The 14,867-nt window shown below is 41.0% G+C and overlaps 1 long non-coding RNA gene across 2 annotated transcripts in view; it reads right to left on the minus strand.

The window, feature by feature from the left end:
• Positions 1-14,867, minus strand: part of LOC131933268 (uncharacterized) — a 50,816-nt gene that overhangs the window by 5,042 nt on the left and 30,907 nt on the right. For both annotated transcript variants that reach the window (XR_009384918.1, XR_009384917.1), the window contains exon 2: positions 14,599-14,666. This is a non-coding gene — a long non-coding RNA (uncharacterized LOC131933268). The remainder of the gene's footprint in view (positions 1-14,598; positions 14,667-14,867) is intronic.

A 14,867-nucleotide genomic window follows, 5' to 3' on the forward strand; every position in this document is an offset into this window, starting at 1 on the left:
CCAGAGCCAAAGCCAGAGCCAAAACCAAAGCCAGAGCGAGAGCCAAAGCCAGAGCGAGATCCAGATCGACATCCAGAGCCAGAATACTGTACCAAAATTAGAGTGGGGTACGAACTTGTGTTATCTGAATAGCTTCTAGTTTTCATTGTCATCATTGACTAGATTTATTTCAACATATCTAACTTCATAAAACGAAAGGAAAGTAACATTGTTCTGATGTATTGTAATTCAATTCAAATGCTTTATTGATGACAAATGTTTTTTAAAAACCTTGTTGACTTATAGACTAGACGTATAAAGCTATAAGTAGTTAATTCATGCTTACGTCCAACATTTTATTGTAGAGATATAATTTTTACCCGCCATCATTTATTTATAGGGAGATTTAAAGCATGTAAAAGGTCAGATAAATATTGTATTAAAATTTTTACTGTACATGTTAAGTAGTTGTGCAGGATAGACCTTAGAAATGCTGTTTAATTTTAGTAAAAATAAGAAACCTCTTTTTTTTAGGGGGGAGGAGTGACGTGGCCTAGATGTTCATAGCGAAAGCGTGTAGGCACGGAGAGATTGGGTGTGAGAGTCGCCTCCCCTGACAAGTGTGTGAACTCTAGTGTGTAAGCAGTGTGTGGTATCGTCAACTTAAGGTAGCATGTAGTCAGTGTTTTCGTGAATGTTCACTGTTTCTCTGTTGTATTTGGAAAATTATATTGGATTATTACATTTGAACTGTGTTTTAAATTGTGTTATACCTTGTTCCACTATGAAATGGAAAGCTGAACATAACAATATATATATATATATATATATATATATATATATATATATATATATATATATATATATATATATATATATATGTGTGTGTGTGTTTGTGAGTGTGTGGATTTTAATTGCGTTTGCATTGCATTTTCCTCTGTCAGTAATTATCATCGACATAAAACCTTGATTTTTCGATTTTCCAAACCTACTTATTTTGATTGTATTTTTTAAAACGGTAATCAGCCTTCAAAAATTAAAAAAAAATCGGCATAAACCCTAGATAAACCCTACATAAAACTTACATAAACCCTACATAAACTCTACATAAACCCTGCATAAACCCTACATAAACCCTATACAGAGCCAACATAAACCCTACCTCTAATCTTAACCCTACCTCTAGACTCAACACAAAGTCCTAGGGTTCAGAAAAAAATAAATTTTAACCCTTTAACGGCCACACTACCTTTAGTATAATAATTTAATTTTAACGACCAATTAAAAACAACGCATTGTTCTTAATTAACTGAAGTCTTAATATCTGACTGGCGATGATTTAGGGTTTCCCACAATTCCTTCAACATGCCGCTGGTTTAAACTTTGTACTAACGTCATTTCGCAATGTCTCACCGCTGATGCGTTATATAAGACGACGCATCACCTGTGAATTTCCCATAGCTCTTTAAATTTTTGACACCTCTTGCCTAGTCGAAAAAAAAAAACCCGCTTTAGAAAATACTTGGCAAGAAAATACATTTAATTATCCTCTTGTTTAATTAACGACAGCCAGACTATAAGTAGGAGAAGCAGAACGGTAAAGTACACATCAACAGACTGCCAATTTTCTGGTAGGACGACGCTTGTTTCATCAGTGTGATCTGGGAGACAAAGGGTTAACAATAGTCGCTGTATCAATAATGCATACGCCCATCGTGAACGGTAATTAAAAATAGACACGTTTCGGTCATTATCTGAACCTTTAGAAGCAATGGTTGTGCATGCAACACGGGTTTTCGGTAGATGGTCTCATTCAACAGACCACTTGTTAATGGTCGTATCCAATCGACCACTTGTTAATGGTCGCATCCAATCGACCAATGGTTAGTGGTCGCATTCACAAGAACACTCGCTAATGCTCATTCAACAGACGAAGTAACCAGCTCATCAGAAATAATTGGATCGACAGAAGAAGCTCCACATTCGGTCCACTGGACTAGTCTCATACTCCATCTACCCGGGGGAGGGGGGGGTCTGTATTTAGCCACCAAGGACCCCACAGGACAGATAGTTCAGCGTTAGATTGGGAATCCTGAGGGTGGGGCAGGTACCGAAAATAGCACGTCTGACGTCACATGTCGCTGATGTAAAAAACCGTCCCAGGTCGTTCATCAATCGTGACCTTTGACCTAACCCCTATTTCCCCGCCCCGCGGTCTTCCTGACCTGTGTGGTCGAGGTCCACCTTTGGAGTATATTGGCATTGTCCGTGGTCAAGAATCAATCATGTCATGTCACTTCCGGTTATAGAGTTCCCGGAACAAAAATCGAACTTGAAAGTTACCGAAATTACGTAATAGTATAGTGGGCGGTGTATGTTTGGGGATGGGTGGGGAGGGTTGGGAGGGTGGGGAGGAAGGGTGTGAGTGAGGGCAAAAGTTAACCGTTACTCAACCACAGAAGAGTCACTCGGCTGAGCTATGCGTCATAAAACATTAACAGTAACTCGGATCCTAAATCTGATATGTAGAACGCTAAAAAAAATTGCTTCTTGGACTGTCTTGGAATCTCAGACATTAATTTTATAAGCTGGTTAATGGCATTTCTGTGAATCTAGTTTTAATGAGGCATGTTAATGACATACATTACAGCACACACTAGTAGATTTTGATGGCGTGGTTGGATGGTAGAGCGTACGAAAGCTAACCTGAAAGTCTGGAGTTCGAATCCCGGGCTCGAGTCCCTAGGACGTCCCTGAGTACACTCAGCTCTAGCTAGTACCTGACTTATTCAGCGGCTGGGAATTGTATTGATTACTCTATCCCTTGTATTATGCCAAAGTCACAGAAAAAGTTGAAATCTACTTCACCAGTGTACCGTCAGGCTCGAAAGTGAAAACCATAAAAAAAATACATTAACAGGTCACGGCTGACTATTCTACCTGGGCAGGTTTATTTTTCACACAGTTGTACAGAAACTATCTCGATAAATCTAAACAAGACTCTAGTAATAGCCTTTTCCTGTTCGTGCCCAAGACACATCAGGCAGATGAAGTAGAGTTAATCTGTTTGGAGGACCTCGGCATATGAAGGGATAGTGTGGTCAACACTGTGTTCAGCGGCCTTTGGTTTCTAACGTGAGCCAGGTACCCATCAGAGCTGGGTGGACTCAGGGACAGTCTACTGACTTGAACCCGGATTCAAATTCGAGACTTATGGGTTAACAGTCTAGCGCTCTACAGAAGGCCACACCGTACCCTATACATACGCACAAAAATGTATTTGTATATAGGCCTATATGACTATATTATTGGTGTATACAGATACAAATGAGTATCACAACCGTACCAATTCATAAAAACGCCCCCCCCCCCCCCCCTTTTCTAGAAGCTTTCGACACTCTTCCACCCGAGTGACGTCATGCCCGTCTTAAAACCAGAAGTCACGCGCTGGTCTTGTCGCAGACTTGACAGAAGCGTTCAAACCTGTTTGATCTGGGCACCGCACGGCTTAATGACGCCATTCGGACTTTTAAAAAATCTCAGACGGTACCAGCGTCTTCAACACCAACCTATCCAACACCCTCAGAAAAGTTTTCTTGTAGCAGTAATTTCTTTACATTGAACTTAGTCACGCATTCAAACTGGATTTTCCAATACAGCGTTAAGGATATTTACTTTAACAGGAATAAAATTTCTTTAAAATAAATCATGACGTCTGGTGTTTAAAATAAATCGTGACGTCCGGTGTTTAAAATAAATCATGACGTCCGGTGTTTAAAATAAAACATGACGACCGGTGTTTAAAATAAATCATGACGTCGGATGTTTAAAATAAATCATGACGTCTAGTGTCAAAAATAAATCATGACGTCCGGTGTTTAAAATAAATCATGGCGTCCGGTGTTTAAAATAAATCATGACGTCCGGTGTTTAAAATAAATCATGTCGTCAGGTGTTTAAAATAAATCAGAAATAGCAATGTAAACAGAAAGTGTTATTTCAACGCCAAGGGTAGACAAAGGTACAGAATATAGTCCAAGTAAAGACAGAACAGACAGACCCGACGGGGTCCGAACCTACCATATGATTGGCAGAAGTGGTTACACGTCTGACTTGATGCATGGAAGGTGAGGCGATTCGGTGCCGTGTGGAATGGTAGGTTCGGAACCCGTCGGGTCTGTCTGTTCTGTCTTTACTTGGACTATATTCTGTACCTTTGTCTACCCTTGGCGTTGAAATAACACTTTCTATTTACATTGCTATTTCAGTTACAACGCCTGCTTCCACCCCTCACCATGTTTAAAATAAATCATGACGTCAGGTGTTTAAAATAAATCATGACGTCCGGTGTTTAAAATAAATCATGACGTCCGGTGTTTAAAATAAAGTTAGTACCCCACCAGCGTAACACACGCGATGATGATAGACAGCCGTTATTAATTTAGCTTTACTTGATTGAAGTAGCCGGTTGGTGTTCGAACAGAGTGAAGCCCTATGGTGAGTACACATACAGCCTTTGTTGTGTTCGATGTGGGGAAAATCAAATCCCAAACCCCAGACAAAAAGGAAAACCATTACGACATCAAATCTACGACACATACTTGCTTAATAATTGAGATGCATGGCGTATGAAACAAGGATGTGTGTGGGAGGGGGAGAGTGGAGAGAAGGAACAGGGGGGGGGGGGGAGGGAGCTCAGACTTAGTTCAGAACCAGGACGGCCAATGTATTCGCCGGCCATGGACACTCAGCTAATCGTCCATTGGCTAAGACGGCTAGACGGCTAATCCGTTTAATGGCCAGTGGTAGACGCTGCCTTTATAGACCACTGGCCACAGAAACTAGGTAGCTCTAAGACCACTGGCCACAGAAACTAGGTAGCTCTAAGACCACTGGCCACAGAAACTATAAGGTAGCTCTAAGACCACTGGCCACAGAAACTAGGTAGCTCTAAGACCACTGGCCAAAGAAACTAGGTAGCTCTAAAGACCACTGGCCACTGAAACTAGGTAGCTCTAAAGACCACTGGCCACAGAAACTAGGTAGCTCTAAGACCACTGGCCACAGAAACTAGGTAGCTCTAAGACCACTGGCCACAGAAACTAGGTAGCTCTAAGACCACTGGCCACAGAAACTAGGTAGCTCTAAGACCACTGGCCACAGAAACTAGGTAGCTCTAAGACCACTGGCCACAGAAACTAGGTAGCTCTAAGACCACTGGCCACAGAAACTAGGTAGCTCTAAGACCACTGGCCACAGAAACTAGGTAGCTCTAAGACAACTGGCCACAGAAACTAGGTAGCTCTAAGACAACTGGCCACAGAAACTAGGTAGCTCTAAGACCACTGGCCACAGAAACTAGGTAGCTGGTAAGACCACTGGCCACAGAAACTAGGTAGCTCTAAAGACCACTGGCCACATAAACTAGGTAGCTCTAAGACCACTGACCACAGAAACTAGGTAGCTCTAAGACCACTGACCACAGAAACTAGGTAGCTGGTAAGACCACTGGCCACTGAAACTAGGTAGCTCTAAGACCACTCTCACAGAAACTAGGTAGCTCTAAGACCACTGGCCACTGAAACTAGGTAGCTCTAAGACCACTGGCCACAGAAACTAGGTAGCTCTAAGACCACTGGCCACTGAAACTAGGTAGCTCTAAGACCACTGGCCACAGAAACTAGGTAGCTCTAAGACCACTGGCCACAGAAACTAGGTAGCTCTAAGACCACTGGCCACAGAAACTAGGTAGCTCTAAGACCACTGGCCACAGAAACTAGGTAGCTCTAAGACAACTGGCCACAGAAACTAGGTAGCTCTAAGACAACTGGCCACAGAAACTAGGTAGCTCTAAGACCACTGGCCACAGAAACTAGGTAGCTGGTAAGACCACTGGCCACAGAAACTAGGTAGCTCTAAAGACCACTGGCCACATAAACTAGGTAGCTCTAAGACCACTGACCACAGAAACTAGGTAGCTCTAAGACCACTGGCCACAGAAACTAGGTAGCTCTAAGACCACTGGCCACAGAAACTAGGTAGCTCTAAGACCACTGGCCACAGAAACTAGGTAGCTCTAAGACCACTGGCCACAGAAACTAGGTAGCTCTTAGACCACTGGCCACTGAAACTAGGTAGCTCTAAGACCACTGGCCACAGAAACTAGGTAGCTCTAAGACCACTGGCCACAGAAACTAGGTAGCTCTAAGACCACTGGCCACAGAAACTAGGTAGCTCTAAGACCACTGGCCACAGAAACTAGGTAGCTCTAAGACCACTGGCCACAGAAACTACGTAGCTCTAAGACCACTGGCCACAGAAACTAGGTAGCTCTAAGACAACTGGCCACAGAAACTAGGTAGCTCTAAGACCACTGGTCACAGAAACTAGGTAGCTCTAAGACAACTGGCCACAGAAACTAGGTAGCTCTAAGACCACTGGTCACAGAAACTAGGTAGCTCTAAGACAACTGGCCACAGAAACTAGGTAGCTCTAAGACCACTGGCCACAGAAACTAGGTAGCTCTAAGACCATTGGCCACAGAAACTAGGTAGCTCTAAGACCACTGGCCACAGAAACTAGGTAGCTCTAAGACCACTGGCCAAAGAAACTAGGTAGCTCTAAGACCACTGGCCACAGAAACTAGGTAGCTCTAAGACCACTGGCCAAAGAAACTAGGTAGCTCTAAGACCACTGGCCACAGAAACTAGGTAGCTCTAAGACCACTGGCCACAGAAACTAGGTAGCTCTAAGACCACTGGCCACAGAAACTAGGTAGCTCTAAGACCACTGGCCACAGAAACTAGGTAGCTCTAAGACCACTGGCCACAGAAACTAGGTAGCTCTAAGACCACTGGCCACAGAAACTAGGTAGCTCCAAGACCACTGGCCACAGAAACTAGGTAGCTCTAAGACCACTGGCCACAGAAACTAGGTAGCTCTAAGACCACTGGCCACAGAAACTAGGTAGCTCTAAGACCACTGGCCACAGAAACTAGGTAGCTCTAAGACAACTGGCCACGGAGAGTGGCGTAGGCAGGATATGTCGTGTGGGTGCAAAACGGGAACATCGACTAGACGACTTTTTAAGACCATCAGTGTTTCTTTCAGGCATTTTTTTCTGGGGGGGGGGGGGGGGGGTGCACTTGAAACTTTAAGGGGACGGGTGGACATTGGGGTGGCGGTGGGTGGGCTTACACTGGTTAAAGTCTACATTTTGTATACAAATTCTGTTTCATTCAGCGGTGGGGTGGGACCGGTAGATGTGTCCGAAAAAAACCTCTGAAGACCACTGGACACACACACAAACAAGACGGATAAAATACCCAGTCACACCGGCTAGACGGCTATTATAACCACTGTTCGCCATTTAGACCGACCGAAGCACTGCCCTCTAGCCACGCCACATGAAATAATCCCACACTTCCTTGATGAGGCCAAAGATGAAAGAGGTCACGACTTGGTCTACACGATTCGATCGTTCAAATACTCCGCGAATGTCCAAGAGGTAATAGATCTATATATTTTAGGTCTGCCTGTTAGACTGAGTTCATATATATATATATATATATATATATATATATATATACACGTATACAAATTTAAAAAATTAAAAACAAAACATTATTTTTATTTAGATACCTTAGCGAATAACAAAAAAAAAAAAAAAAAAAAAAAAAAAAAAAAAAAAAAAAAAAAAAAAAACAAAAACAACATACTTTCCTCCAACTCTTTTTAAATATTAAGATATATTATTTGATGTGTTTTAAAATGTACGAGCCTACCCGCAGCGTATCGGACGCCGCTATTTAGTTGTTTTATTTTCTACTTTTCAGTAATTCATAATTTGTAAATTCGACAGTTTAAAATCGAACTAAATTATCTGCCCCTAATAGAAACCCTGCTGTACGGCTCTTCGATTTGTAAACATTTAGCTTTGTAAAAATTTAGAGTGAACACCGCTCACCAGACAATGTTGGGGTGGGGTGGGGGGGGGGGGGGGTGGTAGTGATAGTGATAGAGAGAAAGAGAGGGGACTGCAAGGAGGTGCTTGCAGCTTGTTTTCTAACTGATCCCAGAAGAGAATTATATATATAGATATGCTTTTGCTAAGGTGTATGTAGGTGCTTACATTAATAATACCTGTGTATTTTTTTTTAGAAGTCCACAAAAATAAAACGCAGTTGAAGTTATTAAATAGAAAAAACCTCGTGTATATAAAGAAACGGAACCGTAGTCTAAAATCATGTACTTTTGAAAAAAATATAAGGAGTCCATAGTAAGAATCAAATTACAAGAACGGAATACACAGAAAAACAATAGCTTTTTTTTTTTAGAACAACTGAGGCTTGAAAACTGTCATGGCGCTGAGGATGATTAAACGTACACAGGTGTAAATCTATGATATCTGGCGCTGAAAAAACCTTTGCCGCTAAAGCTAAAAGAAAAAAACTGTGTGATAGACATACAGCAGTGGTTCTTAACCTGGGTTCTTAACCCCAGGGGCTCGGTGAGTCGGGGTTAGGGATTTTTGCGGAGGTCAAGACACACACCCGACTTATATTATTTGCAATGGGATTTTGTCAGTGTGGAAAATTAAACTTTAAAAAAAGAAATAGGTGAATGCGCCTTTAAAACTGGCGGGGTTCGGTACCTCCAAAGAGTAGAACCACGGAAATACTATGATGAGGTAGTAAAAAAACTTAACGAGTCGGCACGTGGTATAAATACCCGATCATCAGTCAAGTTTTTTTTTCTCCAGTCAAGAAGGTTGCTCAAGGTGTCATAGTTGCCCGATTGTATCCGGCGAAATCCAGTTTATCCACGAATATCAGACAGGCCGTCAACATCATCCACATAATTTTATATTTATATCATATTTTTATATCTATATTGTGTAATGTCAAGTTATGTATAAGGAATGGCATAGTAAAGATAAACACTTAATTTATCATTCCCTATGTGATTTATGACATATACATGTACACATAGCATTTATTATAAAAGAAACAATGCGCGAAATCTTGACAATTTTATTTACATTTGTTTACGTTATTCATATATTAGTTTGTTTATAAGTTTAAGATTTTTACTATTTTTTTTCCCTTTTAATGATTCAGCATTCCTTAAAAAAGTTATAATGGACCGATTATTTTTAGAAAATCTTATTAAATCCCATGTAACAACTAAAATCTCACGTACCAGTGTAAATGAATTATGATCAATTATAATCAATTACGATCCATTAAAAATCTTACCGAAGTACAGAATTATTGGGAGAAATGTGACCCCCAAATCCACAAAAATCGCAACAGAAACGAGAGAACCGTCATTTTGGAAGTTGTAAAACTGTTGCCCTCCAGCGCTAGGAACCCTTTCTACGCCCCTTCGTCTAATTATAAAATCCCATCGCCACTGCACATATTCCAAAACACTGTAATTATCTTGTCAAACATTCCTTTTCTCATTCGCTCTCCTGTGTCAGAATCTCATGCACTTTTAGACCCGCGCCAATGTTGACAATATTTCTGTTATAATTATTTGATAACTTTCGCTTAATTGAATCTCAGCGCGGCATCTAAGATATTTTAATAACATTCGCCTGTTCCCATCAACTCCCTGAAAGTTTATATTCGCCCGCTGTAGGACGTCTTGGGTTCATTATCAACACGGACGCCTTGACGTGAGATCGAGATATCAATTAAAAGAAATCTACACAAAAATACCGCAGTACAGTAGGTATGTGCGGGGAGGCTGGGGTTCATCATGGCGCTTAATTCAACATGGTGCTCAATTCAACATGGCGCTTAATTCAACATGGCGCTCAATTCAACATGGCGCTCAATTCAACATGGCGCTCTCTTCAACAGGGTACTAGTGCGCATTAGGAAGTCCACAGTATTAAGAGAGAAACAATCAGAGGACTCGAACATTCATTGATGTTAGACCACATGTATTTGCTAGAATAAACAAATAGAAAAAACTGAAAAGGTATGATTTTCTATCTGTATAACTTCATCTTGGAGGCAATATGTATATATATATATATATATATATATATATATATATATATATATATATATATATATATATATATATATGTATATATATATATATATATATATATATATATATATATATATATATATATATATATATATTTAGGATGTTGTCAGTTGTTACATTTGTGCCCAAGGTTGAAGCATCAGTGACCATCACATACAGCTAAAGTTCAAAGGGCCGCTTACTGCTTGTCCCAATGTTTTTAAACAAAAAAAAAAAAGAAAAACTGTTCCCAAAATATCAACTTGTTAAGAGACCTTCACCCCACCCCAACCCATGTTCGCAATCTCCATATATGCCTACTCTTATTTTAAGCTTCAAAACCTGTTTCCTGGCGTTATTAACCCCGGTATTTAAATGCCATTAACCCTGTTTTTTTTCCTAGTTACAATTTCTTCACTTTCGATCTAAATGATAAAAAACACCCAGTTAAAAAAAAGCTAAGAAAGAATTGAACAACCGATAAAACAACATCCATTACGGCCGCCCTAAGTTTCATGGGATATAAAGGTAAAAAAAAAATCTGCATGCACTTCGCGGAGCGGAACAAATAAAACCTTCTCCGCGAAGTAAAGATTCTCCGACTTTGATGCCGCAGGAGAACAGGCTTGCATCCACTTGACCCCATGGAGAACATAGGCTATAACGTCCCCAATTTCCATGCCATCTATTGCTGTGGGCTTGCCACGTGTTAAATAAGGATTTCAACTTGTAATCCCAATGATGTGTTCTACGAAAGCTAAGCCAAAGAAAAGAAAAAAAACGGCGTAAAACAAAATAAACAACAGCCATGAAAACGGACCACTGATTTTAAAAAAAAAAATCTTTCCATCAATGTTATTTTCTTTTGATTTAGGCGGCACTCTACACCTTAAAATTTTGTCATTAACTTTTTTCCCTTTAAACAGAGAAAAAAGAATACAATAAAATGCGCAGTAGATTTTTCTGTTTATCAGAAACCAAACGGCTCTTGTTTTTCCGACATTATAAATGAAGTCACGCAGTGTTCAACTTCTATTTCCCCACATTAGTGGTCCAGTGGTCCACTACATTCCCACGTCTCTCTCCCCACATTACTGGTCCGGTGGCCCACTACATTCCCTCGTCTCTCTCCCCACATTACTGGTCCGGTGGCTCACTACATTCCCTCGTCTCTCTCCCCACATTACTGGTCCTGTGGCCCACTACATTCCCACGTCTCTCTCCCCACATTACTGGTCCGGTGGCCCACTACATTCCCTCGTCTCTCTCCCCACATTACTGGTCCGGTGGCCCACTACATTCCCTCGTCTCTCTCCCCACATTACTGGTCCGGTGGCCCACTACATTCCCTCGTCTCTCTCCCCACATTACTGGTCCGGTGGCCCACTACGTTCCCACGTCTCTCTCCCCACATTACTGGTCCGGTGGCCCACTACATTCCCTCGTCTCTCTCCCCACATTAGTGGTCCGGTGGCCCACTACATTCCCACGTCTCTCTCCCCACATTACTGGTCCGGTGGCCCACTACATTCCCTCGTCTCTCTCCCCACATTACTGGTCCGGTGGCCCACTACATTCCCTCGTCTCTCTCCCCACATTAGTGGTCCGGTGGCCCACTACATTCCCCTACACCAGAACTTATTTTCCTACATCATTATAACGATTTTTTAATGATTTAACATCACATCACATGTCAGAAGTAATTCATGAAATTCGTTGTTAAATTCATGAAATTCGTTGTTAAATTGTAACTTTAGTCTTGACAACATCACTGCGACGTATGTCGAAAAATTAGAGAAACCACTCAGGTTTTTTCTTGTTTACACGTAAAGAGTCTAAAAAAACATTGTATGTGCTCTTGGGAGAAAAACTTGGTACTGGAAATCTGGATCAGTAACGTAATTATTATACTGGTTTGTCCAATGTGGTACTGTGATTAAAAAAAGACGAGTTGTTCAAGAAGTTTACACTTGCGACATGTATACTATACATGTCTAGAAATAAAACACTTCGCAATAAGTGAGTAGACTCCCCGATTATGTTCTGGTAAAATTAACTTATGGCGAAGTTTTTTTTTCTAGACGTGTATAGTATACATGTGAGGGATGGCGTGGCCTAGCGGTAGAGAGTTAAGCTGCTAACCCGAAAGGTTCCAGTCCGTACAACGTCCCTGAGTCCACCCAGCTTACACTAGAATGGAGGCTGGGGCTAGTGCTGACTACACTATCCCTTCAAATCCCTGAAACATATGAACTCTACTTCATCTGCCCCAAATTCAAATGTAAACGCGGTGTTAAAGAAAAATTACATCTTGAGCTTGCAAATCTAGAGACGGTCGTGCAGTTCGTCTTTAATTAACATTGTTTGTGTTGTGGGATTTCTTAAATATAAAATAAAAAGTTTAAAACGACGATCAAGATCAAGAAGTTTCAGAGATAGCAGAGGGACCCCTTTAACACCATTTTGTCTTTTAAAAGAGCGCATTCTAATCGTCACTTTAGATCTCAATTTGTCAAATAAATTAATCTTTGTATTTTGGTTTATTATTTGTGTCTCACCCCCAAGTTGACCCATCCAAAACTAAATAAACATGGGAACATCTCTCAATTGATTATCACTGAAAGATTACCTGACATAAATACCACTCAAAACTTATCTTACGTAATTACCACTTCAAACTAAATAGACTTAGTTAAAATTTAGAAGACTGAGCTGACCTAGTTACCAGCTCATGGTTTCCTGGCCTAGTTAGTACGTCGCGTTAATGGAAACCTGCTTACAAGTGTGTATTTAGAGTGGTGCATAAGGTAGGTGGAACAATTGACTGCTAACCCGAAAGTCTCGAGTTCGAATCCGGGTTCAAGTCAGCAGAACCTCCCTGAGTCTGCCCAGTTCGGATGGGTACATAAATCATGTCAATGAAAGTAAAGGCGGCTGGGTATAGTGCTGACCACACTATCTCTTCTTATGCTTAGGTCACAGAAACAACTCAACTCCACTTACCCTATAGACCGTCAGGTTTGAAAGGGTACTTTAAGACAGTGTCATTCCAAAGAGACACTGTCTTACTTCACACAGTCCATTATATTATTTATCAACTGCTCCCATTTCTTCTAGTTGTTACCAAGTAATAACAACATCACCATAAGTATCAGCGAGAAAGCTTGTTTCTATCCACAATACATAAGAGATTGCCGAACTAAACATTACATAACCTGTTTACTTCTCGTTTTAACAGAAACCTTATACTATATATTTTAAACCCGAGCGCGCACTTAACTTAAGGAAGACGGTTAAGAAAACAGAGGAAATCAAATTACTTGTATCCCCCGGTATAATTTTACTGATTACGTTTTCTAAAGGTTTAAATTGGGCTGGAATGGGGTTGGCCCTGCCAGAAACGGCAACCAGGAGTGATGCGTTGAGACAAATTAAAGAACGTCCTTGACATTCATGACAAACGTTTGAAGACGGCGTACTTTAATGGGGAGGAGAAAAAAGTGACTGGCCTTAACCTAGATCGGTTTCCAATCAAGTCGTGGATTACCTGGGGCTAACTGATCCAGTCATAGAGGGGGAGGGAGGGGGGATCTTGGTAAGAGGCGGTGGTCATAATTGGAGGGTGGGGGTGTGGTGGGGTGGGGTTATTGAAGTAGGGGTGGGGGAGGAAATATGTGGGTGAAGCGTGTAATAGATTTGTGACGAGGGTATCTTTTTCGTCCTTAATTTCTACACGGAAGAAATCTTATAACTTGACGACATAATGATGTGTGTCTGAGGATAACATGAGGAATATCGATACACTCATTTAGAGAGCATTCATCTCTAATTGCGTTCATAGTGTGGTTGTGGGGGTGTGGGTGGTTGGTGGTATTCATAGTGGGGAATAATAATTGGGTATCTAATGGTGGTGGATTGGATACACCTGGGGACAGTTGGAGAGACTAGTCCAGGACAGAGATGTCTGGAAAGCTCTGTATAAATAATGTGTGTGAGATGTGCGCAGGTGTGTGAGTGTGTGGAACATGTGGGGACATCTTTGTGGTATAGCCAGGCAGCAATGACTGTATCGACGTATCCAATGCTTCGTCTACCGATGGACAGAGATCGTATAGACTTATAAATAAACGCCGAATTATAAACGATATTTTAAATGGAAAATTATTATTGGGTTCTTGTAGTCTGCAGTATCAGAGCTACATCCCCTAAGACATGTCTGTAATGCTAGTTACATACTATAATATCTGTCAGATTTAAACCCCTAAATTTTTATTTTTTTGCAAAGCCAGAGTTATATCCCTTAAGATCTGAGTTACTTCACACAATATATCTCTGTAATGTTAGAATTACATCCCCTAAAATCTGTTGCATCTAATAAGATGTCTGAGTTACATCCCCTAAGATCTATTGTGACAAGTGTACCAAACAACTTCCACGGAATTTTTCAAACACCGAAAACGAAAGTAAAACACGATCTATTGGTTTTGTCGCCACACAAATAAACGAAAAGTAACGTGTTATATTGCTAAAAACAAACATTGTGTGCGGACTTTGACAGGTGCACGAGATACTCACATCGATCTGTTTCTTACAGGTAAACGATGGCGTTGAAAGGGGCGGGCAGTTCAGCTCATTCTTTATTTCTGTGGAGGGAGACAGATTTTGGTTGGTTGTGGGAAAATTTTGACTCAGTGGCATCATGGAAATTTTGTTTTTGGTGGGGTTTTAAAACGTCGAAACTACATGTAGCAAAACTGTCCTGTCAAAATGCCCGTCAAATAAACCCCGCCAAAAGGGACAGAGACAAATGAACGTCGTCATATGGGCTTCTGATTATAGGGCTC

Source organism: Physella acuta, unplaced genomic scaffold (assembly GCF_028476545.2).
Source record: "Physella acuta isolate Inbredline_101_S28 unplaced genomic scaffold, ASM2847654v3 ptg000106l, whole genome shotgun sequence".
Lineage (NCBI taxonomy): Eukaryota > Metazoa > Mollusca > Gastropoda > Physidae > Physella > Physella acuta.